Genomic DNA, 13,984 nt, shown 5'->3' on the forward strand with positions numbered 1-13,984 from the left:
TAAAGAAAAGATATATCAACTATATTTTCCTCATTTGATTACATTACAAGTCATGAAACATTCAATGTTTAATTTATTTTAATTATTCTTGATATATATTAAAGTAATAAAAAACTTTGTAGGGGGGGCACAACAACCTGTTCTGGGGGGCACTGCCCGCGAATGCCCCCCCTTGATGCCGGCCCTGTTCCAGAGTCACGATACACTGAATACACAAATCAAGAACGGTTTCTATCGGACGCATCCAACTTGATGAGCCGTTAATACGCCCGATACAGCGATTCTCGAGTCAGGAACAGGTTGCTGCATTTATGGAGTCACCAGTTCACTGATTTGAGAACAGTTTCTATCGGACACGTCCAAAGAACTAATCAAAGAACTCTGGATACTCAGCATGCGTTAGCCAAACAGTACGAACGTCAGTGAGTTGCTGTGCTAATTCTATAGTCTACATGAACTGAGATGATTGACAGACATAAAGTAAGATCATTTAATATTACCATAAAACTTACGGGAAATATGCATGGTACAGTTAATTATATTAAACAGCGTTTTGACTAAAATGTATTTGTTAGGTGCGTGTGTATGTGCAGATTATATGTTAAGTTGTTATGAGTTTGATCATGATTTTTGTTAAAAGTTTTTAAATGTGCTTTAGTTGGACAACTAAATAATAATAAATCAACCATACGCGACTTTACTGAAAGTACGTTAAAGAATTGGTGAATTGGTTTTTTTACCCAGTTCTTTGAAACGAACTGAAAGAACTGATTCACAAAAAGAGTCAGACTTCCCATCACTATTACATGAGACTGATCTGAACCATTCAGATTATGTTATCAGCCAGCTTGTGAATGAAATCCATGCTTTCATCTTTGTTGTGTGACTAGGCCAGCTAACAGATGCTGATAAGATGGAGATTGAATGGCTACAGCCAGGGGTGTAGCAGCCATTTTAAGAGTGTGAGGGGCAGCTGTATGGTGATGTGACTCAAAGCTGGTGTTCATAATAATACATTCTAAATAGAATACGAATTGGCATTTTATAGCACCCTAGTGGCAATTTTGGGAACATGCTATGACAGCTTACATCAGGGGTGTCCAATACATTGATCGCTGTCGACCATTCGATCTCAAAGGTAATGCCAGTTGCTGTGCCTTTCTTCTCAAATGTGTTTTTATAAATCTTATTCCTGCCCGCTGGAGCTCATTCATCTAACTTCCGAAATTTACCAGGATGCACATTTTGCCTTCATACAGGAGCTGATCCACACGCACGGTCAAGGTGTGTGTGCACGAGCGGGCGAACGAGAGAGAGAAAGAAAGAGAAAAGTACATGATGTCACATTTTATTAACCTTTGATTCTTTCAACACATACATGCTTTACCAACAAAAAACAACAACCTTAAATGCTGACTTATGTGTGTTGTCCCCAAATGCAAGACTCGAAGAAATCAAACTGATACTACACTCCTAGAAGACATTGAACCTTTAGAGTTAAAAAAAAGAACTTAAAAGTTTAAATATGAACTTATATTAATTATAAATGTTCAAAGTTGAACTTATGAGTTCTATGAATATCCCCTAGTTATTTGAACAGTTCTGTTTGCAACCTTTGTTGTGGTCAAAGGGTTCATTTTAGATCCTGGCCTGTTGTGAAGGTTCCTTTATGAACCTTTTCTAAAATGGAATCAGACAGTTGAGATTTCATAATTGTATAGACTAATATAATAATAATAATAATAATACTCATAAAAGCCTTAATAATACAAACAATATGCATGATCTGCATATTATATTGTTATTATTATATTTTAACTAGGGCTGTCAAAATAAACGCGTTAATTATGCGTTAATGCAAATTCATTTTAATGGCACTAATTTTATTAACACGCGATTAACGCAACACGCAATTTCTGTTTGACCCACAGCTGGATGAATTGAGACGCAGCAAGTGAACGGCGCTGTCTAGATGAGTCTGACCTTTTCATAAAAATAAGCAACCCATCCTCACCCCATGTCAGACCCGGCGCCAAACACAAATTCACGGACGGGCATTTCATTTTTTAGGGGGGGCACAAATGAGAGCAACGTCACTGCAATGCATAATATCATTAGTTATGCATTAAGTGGACAAAAAAGCGAGGAAGAACTAACATACCTCTCCATTAACGCAATACGGAGAAGTCGTAAAGATTGGACCTAGCTTACTGAAGCAATCTAAACGCAAATAAAACACGTCGCAGGGCTCGACATCAACGCTTGTCCGGTTAATATCAGAGACAAGTGGATTTTTTAAAAGGCAAAGTGAAAGAGAATTTTACTTGCTCGACCGAACAAGCTGCCTAGTCTGATTAAAAAAACGCCAATAACAATCACAGGATGATGATTCTGCATCCTTTAATCAATGGCGACCGAAAGTGCATAATGTAAAAACGCAAAGTTAAACAAATAAGCACAGCAAACACAAAGTGTGTTAACAAAGTGGGTTAAACATACTGCGGTAAAAAATGTGGATTTTTAATAACATGATACAGTTAAGCAGCATCACATCACGGTTGAAAATGTGACAGATTTAATGACAGTTCACTACAAGTAATTAATATTAAGTCACTTACATTTTAGACGCATTGTTGACTGTTTTTGTTGTTTCAGCAGCGAAAATAGTGAAAAATAACAGCAGAACCATAACGTGACATGGCTACGTAAAAAATTACGCACCGCAAACGCACTGCATACGGAGTATGTGTGAAACAGTCTCACTGCAGGCAGCACTCAATCGTGTCTTAACATTAAGCGGTGGTGCGCTTAGCAAACAACCAAACATCCGCGCTCACTACTGACAAACCAATCAAATTCGTTTAAAATATATATTTTTTTAAATCAGACCAAACACATTTTTATTTTTATTCATGAGTTATATATGTACAAAACAATAACTTTTAATTAATAACAGTGGCCTATTGATAAAAACATGGAGCTGGTGAACAGGTGAAGGGAGACCGCAGGTTCGTCCAGGGCGGGCACTAGTGACTCACAGGGCGGGCCCGGCCCCCTAAAGCCCGCCCATGGTGCCGGGACTGCCCCATGTCGTCAATATTTGACGACACTTGACCATTCGTCAATATGTGACGGGGAGGGTATACCTTTCGCGTCATTTTTTGAAGAACTGGGGACTTCAATACTATTACGTCCGTTGCATTCTCTTTCCTATTTTCTTACCATTTTCGCGTCGGTTTAGGGTTAGATTTACATAATGACATCCCTACCCAAACCTAACTCTAACCCCAACGCCAGGTGACAACTGTCGTACCTAACTCTAATCTACCTTTGAAACTATCCAGCATATTTTAATGGAAATGTCCACCAATTGCTCACAGCGTGTCCGGAGCTTCAAGACCAAGCTGTTAAACCAGCGATTCATTTTCCATGGGGAAGATTTGTTTAATGGTGTTTGTTCATTTATGTTTGTATATTTGTAGGTCTTCCCATAGTCCACCTTTTAGGTTGTATATTGTTCCTTTATTTTGACTTCTGTTATTTTGAAACAAATCTGTTATTTGTAGCTGTTAAATAACTGCCATGATTTTTGTAAAGCCTCATTTACAAATGCATCCAATGATACTGATTGTTTCTCAGTAGATGCAAACTTTGTTTCAGCATTGCTGTTATAGTGTTTATCTTTGCTGGTGTGGCAAGTGTCCAGGGGGAAGATTTTTTTTATCATGTCGGTTAATTTATTATTTTTTGGATATTTTGTAAGTGTTCACATAGGCCACCTTATAGTTTTTATTTTGTTCCTTTTGATTCCCTAAAACTTATGGACATGTGCCTTATTTGCTCTGGACACAAGTGCTTTATTTGAACTAAAAACAAATATTTTATTTGTAGCTGTCATACTGTTAACCCTTGTGTGGTGTTCATATTTTTGTTTCTTAGATGATGTTTGTGGGTCTATTGGACCCAGAGCATTATTAGTATTTTAAACCAATGCAGTCATACAAATTTATGTAATATTGTTTACAGATGTTTACTTTAGCCTTATTGCAAGTAACATAGACAGAATTCATGGTTGATATTTGTCATTTACCACTGGAAGAGGACTATTTATAAACTAAAGTGCCATTCGTTTTTGTGGTAATATGAAATAAAAGAAAATTCTATTCTGATCCAGATATTGGGGGTAAACCTATTTTAGCTTAAATAAGTATAAATGAAACCATGTTGTTCATCACTGTTGATGTTATATTCTTTGAACTTTTTGAAATTGTACACATTTGTGTCAGTCTACACAGCATAGGCCCCAACTGAGCAGATGCCGTATCATAAGAAATAATTTACACTGAACACATAAACTTTTCTTGCCAGCAAACACAACACATTAGAAGCAAAATTTTACTGTGTAGTTGTGTTGCGTATGCATTTCTTGCATTTTATACACATATATTGTGTCCATCTTATGTCTACATACAGTATTGTTCAAAACAATAGCAGCACAATGTGACCAACCAGAACAACCAAGGTCCCTAGCACATTCTTTTTATTGCTACGTGGCAAACAAGCCACCAGTAGGCTCAGCAGACCCCCAGAAAACAAACGAGACCCAGCATTCATGATATGCACGCTCTTAAGGCTGTGCAATTGGGCAATTGGTTGAATTAGTTGAAGGGGGTGTGTTCAAAAAAATAGCAGTGTGGCATTCAATCACTGAGGTCATCAATTTTGTGAAGAAACAGGTGTGAATCAGGTGGCCCCTATTTAAGGATGAAGCCAACACTTGTTGAACATGCATTTGAAAGCTGAGGAAAATGGGTCGTTCAAGACATTGTTCAGAAGAACAGCGTACTTTGATTAAAAAGTTGATTGGAGAGGGGAAAACCTATAAAGAGGTGCAAAAAAATGATAGGCTGTTCAGCTAAAATGATCTCCAATGCCTTAAAATGGAGAGCAAAACCAGAGAGCCGTGGAAGAAAACGGAAGAAAACCATCAAAATGGATAGAAGAATAACCAGAATGGCAAAGGCTCAGCCAATGATCACCTCCAGGATGATCAAAGACAGTCTGGAGTTAACTGTAAGTACTGTGACAGTTAGAAGACGTCTGTGTGAAGCTAATCTATTTTCAAGAATCCCCCGCAAAGTCCCTCTGTTAAAAAAAGGCATGTGCAGAAGAGGTTACAATTTGCCAAAGAACACATCAACTGGCCTAAAGAGAAATGGAGGAACATTTTGTGAACTGATGAGAGTAAAATTGTTCTTTTTGGGTCCAAGGGCCACAGGCAGTTTGTGAGACGACCTCCAAACTCTGAATTCAAGCCACAGTACACAGTGAAGACAGTGAAGCATGGAGGTGCAAGCATCATGATATGGGCATGTTTCTCCTACTATGGTGTTAGGCCTATTTATCGCATACCAGGGATCATGGATCAGTTTGCATATGTTAAAATACTTGAAGAGGTCATGTTGCCCTATGCTGAAGAGGACATGCCCTTAAAATGGTTGTTTCAACAAGACAATGACGCAAAACACACTAGTAAACGGGCAAAGTCTTGGTTCCAAACCAACAAAATTAATGTTATGGAGTGGCCAGCCCAATCTCCAGACCTTAATCCAATTGAGAACTTGTGGGGTGATATCAAAAGTGCTGTTTCTGAAGCAAAACCAAGAAATGTGAATGAATTGTGGAATGTTGTTAAAGAATCATGGAGTGGAATAACAGCTGAGAGGTGCCACAAGTTGGTTGACATCATGCCACACAGATGTCAAGCAGTTTTAAAAAACTGTGGTCATACAACTAAATATTAGTTTGGTGATTCACAGGATTGCTAAATCCCAGAAAAAAAATGTTTGTACAAAATAGTTTTGAGTTTGTACAGTCAAAGGTAGACACTGCTATTTTTTTGAACACACCCCTTTCAACTAATTGCCCAATTGCACAGCCTTAAGAGCGTGCATATCATGAATGCTGGGTCTTGTTTGTTTTCTGAGAATCTAGTGAACCTACTGGTAACTTGTTTGCCACGTAGCAATAAAATGTCAGGGATTTGCAGACAATGAACCCAAGCGCAGACAGAGATGGGATGAACACAGAAGACTTTAATATAAACAGAAAACCAAAAACCCACAAGGGGGTAAAATAACAATAACAGATAATACACGAACACTAACAAGGCAGGACTAAACTATAAACACTGGACGGACAAGAGCAAACACTAACAAGACTTGACTAGATTGAATCGAAGACTAAACATGAACAATACACACTCCATGAAAACAGACGATCGAGCACAGGACAGCAAACACAAGGGCATTAAATAGGGGAGCAAATCAAGAGGGGAACAGGTGACATGAATCAAACAATGATGGGATAATTAACGAGGAAACAAGGAGGCGGGGTCAGGAGACGAGACAGAAAGCACATGGCAATGAAAAAACAAAGCCAGTGCTCTCACACAAAACATTGGGCTGCCATGATCCTGTCACTATGACTTAAAACTGTGACTTGAAGACAGGACCATGACAGGACCCTCCCCTTAAGGGACGCCACCTGGCGTCCCCCAAGGGAACACACTAGACACGAGACAAGACATACTGGGAAACAGAGAAAAACCAATAAAACATAATACACAAACACAATGGCAAACAACAACTTACAATAACAGGGTTGGGGTGACATAACAAAAACATCATTAAAGGGAGGGGGGGTGGGGAAACAAGAAAGTTCACACTAGGAAGTCCAGGTGGGGTGGAACTAGAGGGTTTGGGACGAGGAGTCCGAGCAGGCTTGGGGGTCCTGGTAGGTGGGGTAGGTCCAGAGGGGGCAGACTGAGACAAGGCTGAGGTAGGGAGGACTGGAGACACAATGGGAAACAAGGCAGGGTCTTTGGACAATAAAGGGGCAGACACAGGAGCCAAGACGGGGTGCTGCGACCGACAGCGGGGACGAGACAGGGATCATGACAGGGGAGGCTGCGGACGGCAGCGACGATGAGACAGGGGCAATGACAGGGGGCTGCGCAGACGGCAGGGGCTGCAGCGGTGGCTGCGCAGACGGCAGGGGCTGCAGCGGTGGCTGCGCAGACGGCAGGGGCTGCAGCGGTGGCTGCGCAGACGGCAGGGGCTGCAGCGGTGGCTGCGCAGACGGCAGGGGCTGCAGCGGTGGCTGCGCAGACGGCAGGGGCTGCAGCGGTGGCTGCGCAGACGGCAGGGGCTGCAGCGGTGGCTGCGCAGACGCCGCGGAGGGCAGCGGCGGCTGGGCTGGCTGCGCGGACTGGAGAGCCGAAGATCCCTTCTTCCGCTTCTTCCTCCGAGGCCGCGGTGCAGAGAGTGTGGCAGGCAGAGGAGACACTGTGGTGAGCATGGCAGGTTCAGAAGAGGATCCTTCTGATGCCGACTCCCAAGAAACCCTCCGCTCTCGCTTTCCCCGGAGACCAACGGGCTGGACTAAACTCTCAGTGACAGGAACGGTACCCAGTGCCATAACACTGATGACGCGACCCTCTGGGATTGGAGACAATGGGCGAGAACCGGATCTTGCCGATGACTTGGCAGTCTGGGACCGTTGTCGCTGTTCGAGGCGGTCCACCATCTCCCAGTAAGGTAAACGGGTCAATTCAGTCCGCTCTCGCAGTGGTGGTGGGTCATTAAGAGCTGCAATAAAATAGGAGTTTGCCAGGTTCTCAGGGATGAAACACCTATTCCCTTCCATGTTATTCGCAAAGTCTCTGAGGGAAATTTCCTTCTGTGGTGGAAACGGCCCACCACCAGTAAGAGTCTCTGAAATCAGATCGTCCCACCACTTTGAATCCGACATGGTGAGGACTGTCTGCTGGGTTCAATCTTGGCTCGATCGTTCTGTCAGGGATTTGCAGACAATGAACCCAAGCGCAGACAGAGATGGGATGAACACAGAAGACTTTAATATAAACAGAAAACCAAAAACCCACAAGGGGGTAAAATAACAATAACAGATAATACACGAACACTAACAAGGCAGGACTAAACTATAAACACTGGACGGACAAGAGCAAACACTAACAAGACTTGACTAGATTGAATCGAAGACTAAACATGAACAATACACACTCCATGAAAACAGACGATCGAGCACAGGACAGCAAATACAAGGGCATTAAATAGGGGAGCAAATCAAGAGGGGAACAGGTGACATGAATCAAACAATGATGGGATAATTAACGAGGAAACAAGGAGGCGGGGTCAGGAGACGAGACAGAAAGCACATGGCAATGAAAAAACAAAGCCAGTGCTCTCACACAAAACATTGGGCTGCCATGATCCTGTCACTATGACTTAAAACTGTGACTTGAAGACAGGACCATGACATAAAAAATATACTAAAAACCTTGATTATTCTGGTTAGTCACATTGTACTGCTATTATTTTGAACAATACTGTACGTGTTGTACAATGTGTTGCTATTGAACACAACTTAGAATGATGAAAATTCATGAATAAAATTTTACTTTCTCTATTATTCACTCTCTCTCACACACTCATCTTTGTTGGACATTTAGTCCCAACAATGTGATAAATACCAGGTACACACACGCACGTACGCACATGTTTCTGGTTTCCATGTTTTGTGGAGACATTCCATAGACGTAATGCATTTTATACTGTACAAACTGTATATTCTATTCCCCTTACCTAGTCCATTCCCTAACCCCAACCATCACAGAAACCTTTCTGCTACTTCACATTTTCAAGAAACATCATTTTGTTTGATTTATAAGCTTGTTTCCTCATGGGGACATCAAAATGTCCCTACAAGGTCACAAAAATACTGGTATTTCTATCTTTTTGGGGACAATTGGTCCCCACAACGTGATAATTACCCGGCCGCACGCACGCACACACACACACACACACACACACACCATAGGTTTTTTGGTAAACCCATGGTTTTACTAATGGTCATCAATATACCAAATAACCACGGTTACTACTCTTTTACTACAGTAAAACTATGGATTTTTTGTAAGGGAGATAATGGTAAAATGTAGAATGGTTCCTGTTAGGTAAAGGTAAAGTGTTTTGTGGGGGCAGACAAATGTTCATGCATGATATATAACATGTTGTATCCTTGCGGCATTATAGCAAGAGTAGAAGGACAAAACTCTGACATGCATCCATCACATATGTGCCAGACGCACGTCCTGATTTTGCCAAGTGGCTGATGTCCTCAGACCAACTTTTTTAATGTTGTTCCTGGAACAACAACTGCCGCTACCAATCAACGCTTGAGGTGTCATCAAATTGAGCCGCGCTCAAAAACTGGGGAGGTGCTTAACGCGAAATTGTTCAAACGCTCCAGGAGTGGAAGATATCAGACAGGTCGCCAATTGCAGATTTATAAGTTGCATCGGTAAGCAAATTTTTATAAAATTATGCATTGTAAATGTGTTTCTAGTACTGAGCACGATGTATTGGTTGTAGTTTCGCGAAGAAATAAAATTTGCGCAAAACCAAAGCTCGCTCATGTAACGTAACTTAACGAACCGAATTCATTTGCACGCTCGCGGCAGGATGGCGCGCTTGACTGTTTCTCTGTCTGCCCCCGGGAGATCGTAAAGCCGGATCTGTCCACCCGTTTCGCCCCAATATATCGCACAATACTATATATCATATTTATAATATTCTGTAACGAGACGACGCCTTCAGACCATCATTTAAGTGTTGATCTCAAGTCATCTTGTCATATATATTTATTCTGTACGCGACAACGCTTTCAGACCGTCATTTAAGTGTTGATCTCAAGTCATCTTATCCTATTTATTCTGTAACGCGAAGATGCCTTCAGACCGTCATTTAAGTGTTGATCTCAAGTCATCTTATCCTATTTATTCTGTAACGCGAAGATGCCTTCAGACCGTCATTTAAGTGTTGATCTCAAGTCATAAATATATATATGATAAGATGACTTGAGATCAACACTTAAATGACGGTCTGAAGGCATCTTTGCATTACAGAATATGACAAGATGACTTGAGATCAACACTTAAATGACGGTCTGAAGGCATCTTTGCATTACAGAATATGACAAGATGACTTGAGATCAACACTTAAATGACGGTCTGAAGGCATCGTCACGTTACAGAATAAATATATATTATAAGATGACTTGAGATCAACACCTAAATGACGGTCTGAAGGCATCTTCGCGTTACAGAATAAATAGGATAAGATGACTTGAGATCAACACTTAAATGACGGTCTGAAGGAAATTCTCCGTTGCACTTAGTATAAATGCATTGTACATACAGTCATCGTTGTATGCACTGTTATGCTGGCAAAAAGGGGTTGACGTCACTTTGCTGTTTTAATATCAATGTTAAATATATGGCAATGCCCTAATTAACTTCTGGAAACAACCGCAATGACAACGCATATAAAAATTGAGATTTTTATGCGCCACCTGGTGGATTTTCTGTGAAGCGAAAAACATTAAGGGAAAAGGCAAAGTAGCCCCCCCGAAAACACTTGCAGAATTCTGCGTGACTCCGCGAGACGATTTGGCGAATGCCGCTGGAGAAAACGCACATTTTTAAAGGCCACATCTGTACACAGATCACGGTCAAACAACTGTGACAGTAAAAGAACCAAGAGGCTTGTTCGACTTCATGCGGCGCCGCAAGAATCGACAGCCGGATGACGCCAAAGCACCGCGAGAGCGAGGCGAAAATGATTTCTTGAATCATTCTCGCGGTACCTTGACGTCATCCGGCTGTCGGTTCTTGCGGCGCTGCATGAAGTCGGACAAGCCTAAGATTACAATAAAATTAAAAAGACTGACCAAGGACAACTGAAACACTAGGGCTATATTTACAAAACATACCTGGGAAACATTCAAGAACAAGGAGCTATATCACACGACTTCGAGAGCGATATTGCTTTTATACAACAGTTCAGCAGCACAAATTTGTTAAAAGAACTCAGTAGACGGAATAGCTATTTCTCAATATTACAATTTTTTGGTCACAAAGTGTAGTTTTAAGACTAGTTCAGGTGAGAATATATATGTTAAATGTTCAAATTTGCAGTTGATTAGTAAAGATAGAGCCTATTTGAAAATTTCCTTAGAATGATTTATGTGAGATCCAGACGCGGACGGTGGGCGTCACTGACCCCAGAATGATCTCGGACACTTATAATTTCCCGCTGGCTCTGATGTATCTGTGTTTGATGGTCAAAAATTAGATTTTATTAGATTTATGTTGATTAAACCAGTAGGGCTGGACCAGAATATTCGTTCCGTGGGTTGACATTCAGTTTTGATATTCGAATATATATAAATATTTTGCAGCATTGATGAAGAGCTTTTGCCAGGCAGGAAGTGCGCTTCACGCTCCCGCTCTATTGGTGGCGCAGAGAGACCAACATCCATAGCCAACAGCCACCAAACGCCAACAGTGGAAGAGATCGCCTCGAACGGAAAGCACGCCTCCTACTTTGGCATTCACGCTAATACTGTTGTAAATAAAGTTCAGTTTCTTGCAAAAACTGAATGATTTGCTTCACAAGCTGTCAATATGTCACACGGAGTTATGGGGATTACTTTTGTATTGGATATATTATGCTTTAGCTCATAAAGTGGCGGATCGGTTGACTTGCATGACGGAGCACTGGGGTTTCTGCAAAATATCTTCTTTATTGTTCTACTGATGAAAAAACATATTGGATGGTGTAAGTGTTATAAATAAACTTGATTTTGAAAGTATGCTGGGCGGTTCAGCGCAAAAAAGGAGGCGTGCTCCGGCGCAAACCATCTCTTATGCTATTTTGCAGTTAACTAACCAAAAAAAAATAGTCTAAAGTCAGTGGCGCATTGCGCGTAGTTCATTATGCTATTTTAAGGGCGCATGCTTGACCATAGTGTATAGCGTGTACAACGCGCATTGTTTATCTAATCTACACAGATCCCAGCCAACATTGCAAGGTGGGGCCCATGTGGGCCCCATATGGGCTTCCTATGTGGGCCCTATATGGGTTTGTCCATGGGTTCCACTATGGCCCCACGTGGGTTGCCCACATGAATTTGATATAGAAACTGAGTGGGGCTTATGTGGGGCCCAGCTGGGCAACACACATGGGGCCCATATTGCACCCACGTAATGAAGCCCACGTTACATATCAGGGCCCAGAATGGATTTTTAATGGGTACTGGACTGGTCTCTTATTATGAAATAATTATACTTTTAATGCTTAATTGTAATTTACTTAAATAATATATTTGTTTTAAATTGAAAACCAATAAAAGCAAATCATTTCAGTTCGGTAAATATCAGATTTCAGCATAAATATTCAACAGTTCATTCATCTGTAACATCACAAAACATGAAGGAGGTGCAATATGAGAAATCAAATTAAAAAACTGTAAAGGTTCAATATATCAAAATACTTTATTGTCAATTTATAACAATACAATGCTAAAATAATCATGAACATTTCAAAACTGCTAAGGCAGGTAATGACTAACAATTTAACATAACACTTAAAATAAGCATTGAAAGAGGTCAAACTCTTAAAATACTTCGAACTCAAAAACAACACAAACATTGCTCACTCTTCTGGAGATGGTCTTCTGATCGTCAATTGGTCTTTGCTCAAACGTTTTGTGGGGAGCTTCCGAAGCATCCACGGCCGGGCTCGTTGGGTGTCCTTGCACGTTTGCTTTGATTCATCCCTGTGCAGTCCGTGAAGTTGTACCATAGTATTACATTTTCTAAAAACATAACTCAGGATAAATGACAAGTGTAACAGTTGTGAGAGACTCCTGCTGCTCCGATAGAAACCGTATCCTTGCGCCTGAGCGGAAATTCTTGTAGTTTAAATGTTTATCATCTTTATAGTTGTAAAAAGTCTGCCTATTTTAGCAAAAATTATTTAAAATATGATATTATATTATGTGATAAAAATCACAATTAAAAACATTTGAAGCAGGACTACTTTGTCAAGCGTAATGTGTCGTTGCAGTGAGCAGATCGTAATGAGGTCTCCTTATATGAAACACCTGACTCCGCTAATCAGACTCCTTTCAGAATGTTTGAAACATTTCTTTAATTAACACACTTATCAAACTGATGAACTTTCTGACATTTCTTATTTTCACTCATGCTCAGCTGTGCAAATTAAAATTAATAATTGGCAGGTAAACATTACAAATATCACAAATAAATGTTAACAATAATGCATTTTTATTTAAAGTGTTTTATACTGATCATATCCTATCTGTGATATTATTTGCTCTTTGTATAAAAGTGACTATAAACTAAAAGTAATAACTTTAAGAGTTTAAATGTATATAAAATGTATTTTAAGAATAAAATGTTTTGCCCACATAGGTGCCATGAGGGCCCCACATTATTATCCCACATGGGCAAACCTATATGGGGCCCACATAGTGAAACCCACATGGGACCCACATAGTCAACCCACATGGGACCCATATATATTGCCCATGTTAAGCCCATGGCCACATGAAACCCATGTTGCCCATATGGGACCCATGTGGGGCCCACATATCAATGTTAATTAAATGTAAAAAATAATGCATTTTTATTTAAAATGTTTTATACTGATTAAATCATATCTGTTATATTAATTACTATTTGTTTAAAAGTGACAATCAACCAAAAGTTATTATTTTAAGATTGTAAATGTATAAAGATATATTTCAAGCATAATTTTTTTTGCCCACATAGGTGCCATGAGGGCCCCACATTATTATCCCACATGGGCAAACCTATATGGGGCCCACATAGGGAAACTCACATGGGACCCACATAGTCAACCCACATGGGACCCATATATATTGCCCATGTTAAGCCCATGGCCACATGAAACCCATGTTGCCCATATGGGACCCATGTGGGGCCCACATATCAATGTTAATTAAATGTAAAAAAATAATGCATTTTTATTTAAAATGTTTTATACTGATCAAATCATATCTGTTATATTATTTG

This window comes from Misgurnus anguillicaudatus, chromosome 2 (genome assembly GCF_027580225.2).
Source record: "Misgurnus anguillicaudatus chromosome 2, ASM2758022v2, whole genome shotgun sequence".
NCBI lineage: Eukaryota > Metazoa > Chordata > Actinopteri > Cypriniformes > Cobitidae > Misgurnus > Misgurnus anguillicaudatus.